The sequence below is a fragment of the Chiloscyllium plagiosum genome, unplaced genomic scaffold (assembly GCF_037043375.1).
Source record: "Chiloscyllium plagiosum isolate Xiang-an unplaced genomic scaffold, Cpla_swu_hap1 HiC_scaffold_1, whole genome shotgun sequence".
Lineage (NCBI taxonomy): Eukaryota > Metazoa > Chordata > Chondrichthyes > Orectolobiformes > Hemiscylliidae > Chiloscyllium > Chiloscyllium plagiosum.
In genome coordinates this window covers 145123544-145134419 of record NW_028270139.1, presented here as the reverse complement: position 1 = coordinate 145134419, position 10876 = coordinate 145123544, and the positions used below count along the sequence as shown (strand labels likewise).

General features: G+C 46.3%; 1 long non-coding RNA gene across 1 annotated transcript in view; it reads right to left on the bottom strand.

The window, feature by feature from the left end:
- Positions 1–1809: 1809 nt before the first annotated feature.
- LOC122554549 (uncharacterized) overlaps positions 1810–10876 on the bottom strand; it is a 228594-nt gene continuing 219527 nt past the window's right edge. The window contains exon 3 of the long non-coding RNA XR_015758492.1: positions 1810–4972. This is a non-coding gene — a long non-coding RNA (uncharacterized LOC122554549). The remainder of the gene's footprint in view (positions 4973–10876) is intronic.

The following is a 10876-nucleotide window of genomic DNA, read 5'->3' as shown; positions in this document are numbered from 1 at the left end:
GGCTTTCAGGAGATTGTTAGAACTGAGCTTTCAAGATGGAAAGATGCACAAAAAACCCACAAATTTCTCGCCACTTTGTGAGGAAAGTCTGAGGTGGTATCTGAGGCCAGATTCCTGGTCAGCTCCTCTCTGAGTACCCAGCAAGGGGCATGGATTGGACCCTCCCTGCTAACCCATCTGTTTGGGAACATATTTTGAAACAATCTTAAGCAAGCCAGGAATTTCACCCAAAACCTTTACCCTTGCTAAAGGCCAGTGAGTCCCATTGCTGGTCAAAAGCGGAATGTGAAACAAATAAAGGTTTTGTGACCTTTCCCTTATCATTTGTGGAAGAATTAGTTACTGTTGCTACAAATGTCAGAAGGTTATACAAGACAGAAAAATTAAATTCTTGCTTATTTTCCTTTGGCCCAATCTTTGCATGCTTGATATGCTTTTCTTTCTCTGTTGGACTACTGCCCCACTGCACTGTAATATACACAGCCCTTTGTAAACAGTCTTAACCCTGAGATTGATTTGAGGTCAGAGAAAGGTGAAGCAGTTGGGCCAAAGTTCCAACCATTTTGGAGTCATAGAGTCATAGAGATGTACAGCATGGAAACACACCCTTGGGTCCAACTTGTCCATGCCGACCAGATATCCCAACCCAATCTAGTCCCACCTGCCAGCAGCCGGCCCATATCTCTCCAAACCCTTCCTAACCATATATCCATCCAAATGCCTTTTAAATGTTGCAATTGTCCCAGCCTCTACCACTTCCTCTGGCAGCTCATTCCATACACGTACCACCCTCTGCGTGAAAATGATGCCCCTTAGGTCCCATTCATATCTTTCCCCTCTCACCCTAAACCCTATGCCAGCGGGTTCTGGACTCCCCAACCCCAGGGAAAAGACTTTGTCTATTTATCCTATCCATGCCCCTCATGATTTTGTAAACCTCTATAAGGTCACTCCTCAGCCTCTGAATCTCCAGGGAAAACAGCCCCAGCCTGTTCAGCCTCTCCCTATAGCTCAAATCCTTCAACCCTGGCAACATCCTTGTGAATCTTTTCTGAACCCTTTCAAGTTTCACAACATTTTTCCAATAGGAAGGAGACCAGAATTGCACACAATATTCCAACAGTGGTCTAACCAATGTCCTGTACAGCCGCAACATGACCTCCCAACTCCTGTACTCAATACTCTGACCAATAAAAGAAAGCATACCAAACACCTTCTTCACGATCCTATCTACCTGCGACTCCACTTTCAAGGAGCTGTGAACCTGCACTCCAAGGTCTCTTTGTTCAGCAACACTCCCTAGGACCTTACCATTAAGTGTATAAGTCCTGCTGAGATTTGCTTTCCCAAAATGCAGCACCTTGCATTTATCTGAATTAAACTCCATCTGCCACTTCTCAGCCCACTGGCCCATCTGATCAAGACCCTGTTGTAATCTGAGGTAACCTTCTTTGCTGTCCACTACACCTCCAATTTTGGTGTCATCTGCAAACTTACTAACTATACCTCTTATGCTCTCATCCAAATCATTTATGTAAATGACGAAAAGTAGAGGACCCAGCACCGATCCTTGTGGCACTCCACTGGTCACAGGCCTTCAGTCTGAAAAACAACATTCCATCAAAAACAGCAGAAACTGTCCCCAAATTTCTGGTTCTTATAAAACAAAGTTAAAATGTAGGTCTCATCCTGATACATGTAACATATTTACAAGTACGAACACATTCTTGTAGTAAATAATTCAAAACATAACTCTTAATTTTTAATCAGCTACAACGGCATGCCTTTTATTATAATCCTTCGATTTCTTCCCTCTCTAGTCAGAAATACAAACTGACTTTGCTGCACAAGTCATTATCAAAGGAACTGACACCGAAAAGCAGTGTCTACAATGTACAATTATTACATTTGAGTAATCACCTCTGTTGAAAATGGCTTTGAAATCACCCGAAGACAGATATATTCCTGCTGCCTATGATACAACGGCCTGCTTCTAAAGATGTAGTGATGTTTCCACAGTTCTTATGAAATGAGTCACAGTTTTTAACACTTAGTTGGAGCTAATCTATATATCAAAGTATTTCCTAAATGACTTAAAATATTGAGTTGAAACTTTCCTCCTAACTTTAATAAACCTTAGTTGTACTATGAACTTTCCAGATATTTCAACGATCTGGGATTTTCCTCTTCCTCACATAAGTACAATGTGAGAGTAAGGTTTGTTTCAGTTGTAACAGAAAAACTTCAATAAGATGATTTACTAATTTTACAATTTTATGAATAAAAATGATCAAGGAATTCGCTTCAAGTGGATAAGTGAATTCATGTGTCAAAAATCAATTATAAGATATAATATCAAAGCTAATAGAATCCAGTTTGATGTTTTATATAATTATTTAAGAATTTCTGGGAATAGAGTGTCCGTCAGTGTTTGAAGTTCAGTTTTACCTTAAAGCCTAGTGAGTCAGATAATTTATTTCCAATGGGGAAAGAATATCTTTGGCGAAGTATTATCGAGAGGTTTCTAATACTTTAGAAATTTCAATGAGAAGGTTTTATTTTTATATTGTTTGGATACCTCTTGCTTTGCCCATGTGGGTGTTAACTCTCTGTATATGTTCCTACCGGTTTTTAGTGATACGCTATCCTTTATTATTCCTTTATAAAGCTTTGAGTTTGTATTTTGTCAATTTGTTTATGGTGTTTTATAATGCCTATTAGAAGATTTCTTTCATCTCTGCTGATGCTTTCAATCTTAAACAAATCCTTTGTAAATGTTTTATCGGTATAAGAAAATTGCATTTAGTTTGACTCACATATCTATCTGTTTTCAATATGAATTTTTTTTTATCCTCATGTCTCATGGAATAATGAATGCTGTCTTTTGCCAAATGAAAGCTTCAGATTATCCCTCCTGTAGTTAACATCTTCTGTTACCCTTCCTGTAGTTAACATCTTAGTTTTGTGCTCAGATCCTTGTCCAGGCCATCTTTTACATGTTTAAACTATTGTTTGTCCCTTTTTGCTGCATACTAGTGTATTAATTTTAAGAGCAGACTATTTGCATTGTCTCCCTATTCCCTTGATTTATCTGAATGGACCTCTCTGACTGTTCCTAGTTTGAATGACCTCCTTAATGATTAACTCCTGTCCAACATTGATCTTTTGTATATCAATACATTTTCTACCTAATTAGTTATACTTACCATCCTCAAACTTTTATTTCTAACTAGGTATCTTGACTGTCCTCTGTAGCAGATGATACTGATTGATTGTCAAGTGTACACGACAATCAGTGAAAAGCTTTGTTTGTGAGCAGGCAGGTCATAGTAAGCAAGGACATACCGATCATAGGGTGAAAAGAACTTGGACAGAGTGAGGCATACAGGTTACACTGCACAGGACTTGAGCAAGGCAAGAGTAACATTAACAAGATCAACATTATTTGAAGTTAGAGAGTCCATTCATCAGTTTAATAATGGTCAGGAAGAAGCTGTTCTTGAACTTGTTGGTCCATGTGATCAGGCTCCTCTATCTTCTGCCTGATGGAAGAGGTTATAGGAAAGCATTATCAGGCTGGGAGGGTTCTTTAATGATATTAGGACAAAATGAGGACTGCAGATGCTGGAGATCAGAGGCAAGAGTGTGATGCTGGAAAAGCACAGTAGGTCAGGCAACATCTGGGGAGCAGGAGAATCGATGTTTTGGACCATCGGTTCCTGATGAAGGGCTCTGGCCCGAAATGTCAATTCTTCTGCTCCTCGGAAGCTGTCTGACCGGCTGCGTTTTTCCAGCACCACACTCTCGTCTGTAGTGATGTTGACAGCCTTTCCACGAGAAATGTAAATGGAGTCCAAGGACGGGATGTTGGCTTCTGTGACGATCTGCACTGTGCACACAACCGTCTGCAGTTTCTTACAGTCCTGGGCAGAACAGTTGCTGCACCAGGCCGTTATGCATCCTGACAGTATGCTTTCAATGGTGCATCTGTAAAAGTTGGTTCTTATGGGCATGCTGTATCTCCTGAGCCACCTGAGGAACACAAGGTGTTGTGCCTTCTTGACCATCGCACCTACATGAGAAGTCCAGGAGAGATGCTGGTTATAGTCACTCCTTGGAGCTTGACACTCTCCACCCTCTCAATCTCAGCTCCGTTGATGTAGATGGGGTGTCTTCTCCTCATTTTTTCTGAATTCAATGATCAGTTTTTTAGCTTTGCCGATATTGAGAGAGAGAGGCTGTTATCATTGCATCACAACACCAAGCCCTCTATCTCCTTTCTGTATTCCTACACATTGTTGTTTGATGTCCATCCCACTATGTTGGTGTCATCAGAAAACTTGTAGATGGTGTCCATTTGGAATTTGGCTGAACAGTTGTAGGTGTACAGGGAATACAGGCTGAGAGCGTATCCTGGATGGGCTCCAGTGTGGAGTGTTGTTGTGGAGGAGGTGCAGTTACCTATATTTACTGATTGCGGTCTGTGGGTCAGAAAGCTGAGGATCCAGTTGCAGAGTCAAGACCAAGGTCACAAAATTTTGAGATGACTCTGGCGGGCATAATGGTGTTGAAGATGGAACTATAGTCAATGAGCAAGAGTCTGATGTAGGTGTCCTTGTTGTCCAGATGTTTCAGGGATGAGGGCATGGCTAGGAATAAGGCATCCTCTTTGAATCTGTTACATCGGGAGGCAAATTGTAGGGGATCGCGGCAAGTTGAGAGACTGGCGTTGATGTGGGCCATGACCAGTCTCTCGAAGCACTTCATGATTATGGAGGTCAGAACCACTGGTGGGGGGCCAACTAAGGCACGTTGTGTGTGCTTTCATAGGTACGGGGATGATGGTGGTCTTCTTGAAGCAGGCATGGACTTTGGCTTGTAGCAGAGAGAGGTTGAAGATGTCTACCGCCAAGGACTCCACCCAAGTCTACTGCTTTCCCAGGGTTGACTCTCAGGGAGATCAATCTGACATCTGCAGTGAAGACAGAGGGAACAGGTGACACCATACCACTGGCATTCTGCTCGAACCGACCAGAGAAAGCATTGAGTGCATCAGGGAGGTAAGTGTTCCTGTTTGCTATCTTACTCTGCTTCATTATGTTGTTCAGGCCTTGCCACATGCGATGGTGTTTGTGTGGTCAGTTTGGGCCCTCTAACTTGGCCCAGTACTGCCTCTTAGCATCTCTGATAGATTTGAGGAGGTCATATCTGGACTTTCTGTATACATCTGGGTGTTCTGACTTAAATGGTGATGGTGTAAATTTAATCCAGGCCATTCTTCACATCTACCTCGGGTGGTTATGTAGACTACTGTCAGAATGGCAGAGGTGAACTTATGCAGAAGATAGTAGGGATGGCATTTTACTTTAAATTATTCTAGGTCTGGGGAGCAGTGGCTCACCAGGGTTGCCATGTTTAAGCACCCAGAGGTGTTGATTCGGAAGCAATCCCCTCAGCCTTTTGCCTTACCCAAGGACACCATGTGTAGTGTATTCCTCAGCTTACAAGGCACAGTCAAGAGTGAACCATGTGTCTGTGAATCAGAGCACGTAGCACTCTCTCAGTTCCTGTGGAAGGTAAGTCTAGATCTCAGTTCATCTATTTTGTTTTCGATAGCTTGAACATTTGCTAAAAGTATGCTGGGGAGGGGGAGTCTTGAAACTGCATTGTTTCAGCCTCACCTGCAGGCTATAAAGTTGATCTTGGACAATAAAGAAGTGAATAAAGACTGCCCAAGGACCTGCCACGTGGCGAGACCCAAGGGTGTTCAATATATTTACAAGTGACTTGCAAGTAAGGAGATTGATGAGGCTAAAACGGTGGATGCTGCCTACGTGGATGTTAGCAAGGCTTTCGACAAGGTCCCTCATGGTAGGCTCATCCACAAGATTAAGATGTATGGGATCCACAGTGACTTGGCCGCGTGGATTCAGAAGTGACTTGCACTACCTACAGAGGGTAGTGGTGGAGGTCTGTGACTAGTGGTGTTCCACAGGGATCCATACTGGGACCTGTGCTGTTTGTGATATATATAAATTACTTTGATGGAAATGTAGATGAGTGGGTTAGTAAGTTTGCAGACGATACAAAGATTGGCGGAGTTGTGGATAGTGTCAAAGATTGTCAAAGGATACAGCAGGATATAGATCAGTTACAGATATGGGCAGACAAATGGGCAAACGGAGTTTAATCTGGTTAAGTGTGAGGTGCTGCACTTTGGGAGATCAAATATTAATAAAAGTGTACAGTTAATAGCAGGACTGTAAACAGCATTGATGTACAGAGGGACCTTGGCGTTCAAGTCCACAGCTCTGTGAAAGTGGCCACACAGTTAGATAGGGTAGTAAATATGGCATGCATGCCTTTATTGGTTAGAAATTGGTTGCAAGGATTAGGATATCATGTTGCAACTTTTTAAGATTTTGGTTATGGACACTTAGAGTATTGCGTTCAATTCTGATCACTACGTTACAAGAAAACGGTGAAGGCTTTGAAGAGAGTGCAGAAGAGGTTTAGCAGGATGCTGCTGGATTAAAGGAATATGAACTATAAGGAGAGGCTAGAAAAACTTGGGTTGTTTTCTCTGGAGCAGTGGAGGCTGAGGGGAGATTTGTTAGAATTTTATAAAATGATGAGATGAATAGATAGGGTTGACGGTCAGAATCCTTTTCCCAGAGTTGAAATGTCTAAAACTAGGGATAATGCATTTAAGATGAGGGGGGTAAGTTCAAAGGAGACATGAGGGGCAGTTTTTTTTCACACAGAGAGTGGTAGGAGTGTGGAACACACTGCCAGGGTGGCTGATATAATATGAGTATTTAAGCAACTTCTAGATAAGCACATGAAAATGCCAGGACAGGAGGGATAAGGATCTAGGGCAGGCAAGAGGGATTAGCTTAATTTGATGTCATGTTCAAACTCCATCTTTCTGCAATCTGGACCAAACCCTAAATGAAGAGTTTACAAAGTAGATCGACCACTGTAACATGTGAAAGGTCAGGGAGTAAAGTATGATCCCAAGCTAACATACTTCAGAGTGACTCTCAGTCAGAGTTCATCCTGGGAGTGCTTGATGGAAACACTTTACTAACCAAACTTGTTGGATCTATATGCGGCACTATAGCACTTGCCTCATCATACTCGACAGCAGAGTACCGTGCATCCGTCTAGCGAAGGTCACCACACACACGCACACATCTTGTTAATATTCACTTGAATGCAACAACAAGCGTCACAATTGGAACCCTCTGCTTGACACCTCGAACCTGACTTCCTGTCTTCACAAACATCACTTCCCCACACATCCACCAATGAGCTCATTGAAACTGCCCCTCATTTACCCACTTCATGATGACCTGTTCAATCCACCGACTGCCTGGCTTGCACCTGAGCCCCCCCATTTGGAGCAACTTCTTGAGCAAGAACTATCTAAGACTGGGGAACACAGGAAGTCATTAACAAGCTACATGTGACAAATATCACTGGACTAATAATCCGGACCCCCAAATGAATGCTCTCGTGGCTTGAATTCCAATCACGCCATCTTCAATGGTAAACTTTGAATTCCACAAAAAGTCTAGACTTAAAAGCTGTATTCTGGATCAGTGGTGCTGGAAGAGCACAGCAATTCAGGCAGCATCCGAGGACAGGCAAAATCGACGTTTCGGGCAAAAGCCCTTCATCAGGAATAAAGGCAGAGAGCCTGAAGCGTGGAGAGATAAGCTAGAGGAGGGTGGGGGTGGGGAGAGAGTAGCATAGAGTACAATAGGTGAGTGGGGGAGGAGATGAAGGTGATAGGTCAGGGAGGAGAGGGTGGAGTGGATAGGTGGAAAAGGAGCTGGGCAGGTCGGACAAGTCCGGACAGGTCAGGGGATCGAGTTGCTGGAGGTTAGAAGCTAGGATGAGGTGGGGGAAGGGGAAATGAGGAAACTGTTGAAATCCACATTGATGCCCTGGGGTTGAAGTGTTCCGAGGCGGAAGATGAGGCGTTCTTCCTCCAGGCGTCTGGTGGTGAGGGAGCGGCGGTGGAGGAGGCCCAACACCTCCATATCCTCGGCAGAGTGGGAGGGGGAGTTGAAATGTTGAGCCACTGGGCGATTTGGTTGATTGGTGCGGGTGTCTCGGAGATGTTCCCTAAAGCGCTCTGCTAGGAGGCGCCCAGTCTCCCCAATGTAGAGGAGACCGCATCGGGAGCAACGGATACAATAGATGATATTAGTGGATGTGCAGGTAAAACTTTGATGGATGTGGAAAGCTCCTTTGGGGCCTTGGATAGAGGTGAGGGAGGAGGTGTGGGCGCAGGTTTTACAGTTCCTGCGGTGGCAGGGGAAAGTGCCAGGATGGGAGGGTGGGTCATAGGGGGGCGTGGACCTGACCAGGTAGTCACGGAGGGAACGGTCTTTGCGGAAGGCGGAGAGGGGTGGGGAGGGAAATATATCCCTGGTGCTAGGGTCTGTTTAGAGGTGGCAGAAATGTCGGCGGATGATTTGGTTTATGCGAAGGTTGGTAGGGTGGAAGGTGAGCACCAGGGGCGTTCTGTCCTTGTTGCGGTTGGAGGGGTTGGGTCTGAGGGTGGAGGTGCGGGATGTGGATGAGATGCGTTGGAGGGCATCTTTAACCACGTGGGAAGGGAAATTGCGGTCTCTAAAGAAGGAGGCCATCTGGTGTGTTCTATGGTGGAACCGCTCCTCCTGGGAGCAGATACGGCGGAGGCGGAGGAATTGGGAATACGGGATGGCATTTTTGCAAGAGGTAGGGTGGGAAGAGGTGTAATCCAGGTAGCTGTGGGAGTCGGTGGGTTTGTAGAAGATGTCGGTCATCACTGATGGAGATGGAGAGGTCCAGGAAGGGGAGGGAGGTGTCAGAGATGGTCCAGGTAAATTTAAGGTCAGGGTGGAATGTGTTGGTGAAGTTGATGAATTGCTCAACCTCCTCGCGGGAGCACGAGGTGGCGCCAATGCAGTCATCAATGTAGCGGAGGAAGAGGTGGGGAGTGGTGCCGGTGTAATTACGGAAGATCAACTGCTCTACGTAGCCAACAAAGAGACAGGCATAGCTGGGGCCCATACGTGTGCCCATGGCTACCCCTTTGGTCTGGAGGAAGTGGGAGGATTCAAAGGAGAAATTGTTAAGGGTGAGGACCAGTTCGGCCAAACGAATGAGAGTGTCGGTGGAGGGGTACTGTTGGGAACGTCTGGAGAGGAAAAAACGGAGGGCTTGGAGGCCCTGGTCATGGCGGATGGAGGTGTAGAGGGATTGGATATCCATGGTGAAGATGAGGCGTTGGGGGCCGGGGAAACGGAAGTCTTGGAGGAGGTGGAGGGCGTGGGTGGTGTCTCGAACGTATGTGGGGAGTTCCTGGACTAGGGGGGATACGACAGTGTCGAGGTAGGTAGAGATGAGTTCAGTGGGGCAGGAGCATGCTGAGACAATGGGTCGGCCAGGGTGGTCAGGCTTGTGGATCTTGGGAAGGAGGTAGAACTGGGCAGTGCGGGGTTCCCGGACTATGAGGTTGGAAGCTGTGGGTGGGAGATCTCCTGAGGTGATGAGGTTCTGTATGGTCTGGGAGATGATGGTTTGGTGATGGGGGGTAGGGTCATGGTCAAGGGGGCGTAGGAAGAGGTGTCCTCGAGTTGGCGTTTGGCTTCAGCGATGTAGAGGTCAGTGCGCCAGACTACCACTGCGTCCCCTTTGTCCGCTGGCTTGATGGTGAGGTCAGGATTGGAGCAGAGGGATTGGAGGGCTGCGCGTTGTGAGGGTGAGAGGTTGGAGTGGGGGAGGGGGGTCGACAGGTTGAGGCGGTTAATGTCCCGGCGGCAGTTGGAAATGAAGAGGTCGAGGGCAGGTAATAGGCCAGCGCGGGGTGTCCAGGTGGATGCAGTGTGTTGGAGGTGGGCGAAGGGGTCCTCAGAAGGTGGGCGGGAGTCCTGATTATGAAAGTAAGCTCGGAGGCGGAGGCGACGGAAGAATTGTTCGATGTCACGGCGTGTATTAAATTCATTGATGCGTGGACGGAGGGGGACGAAGGTGAGTCCTTTGCTGAGGACTGATCGTTCGTCCTCAGTGAGGGGGAGGTCTGGGGGGATGGTGAAAACTCGGCAGGGCTGGGAGCTGGTGTGGGTATAGAGCTGGGAGTGGGGTCGGAGCCAGTACCTGGAGTGGGTGTGATGGTGGGGGGAATGGGGGTAGAGTCATGAGCAGGGGTAGTGTTCCCCTCGGGGTTCTGGGGGGTGGGGATAGTGACAGTGGGGTCTGTGGGGGGCGTGTCAGCAGAATGCAGGTGAGTGGTGTTGGTGGGGACGGAAGTGGGGGCAGACACGGCAGTAGGGGTGGCGGAAGTCACTGAGCGTGTGGCATCGGCGATGATGTGAGGGGCGGAAGTGGCTGTGGGAGTGGCCATGATGGGGGCAGAAGTGACATCATCAATCAGCGTGGGGGTGGTAGCTGCATCAGCCACATGGCTAATGGTGTTTCCGAGGCTGTACCGAGCGGCAACCATGTAACTGTATTGATTGTCACAAAACTGATCTAATTCATTAATATTCTTGACAAAAGGACATCCATTATCCTCATTTAGTTTTGCCTATGTGTGAATCCAGATCCCCAGTAATGTAGTTGACTTTTAACTACCCTCTAAAATGGCCTGGGAAGCCACTGAGATCAAGGGGTAATTAGGGATGGGCAGCGAGTGCTGTCATAGCTAGTGACATCCATGACCAATGTACAAATAATGAGAAAATCCCATCACTCTACTGTCAGACTTTGAACAATCACAGCGAGAGTGCTCTTAGTTAAATAGATTCAGGAGAAGCCAAGATCTCTACATAGCCAACCTCTGCCACTAGAGTCTTAACACAAAAAAAACCCTTTTGCACTG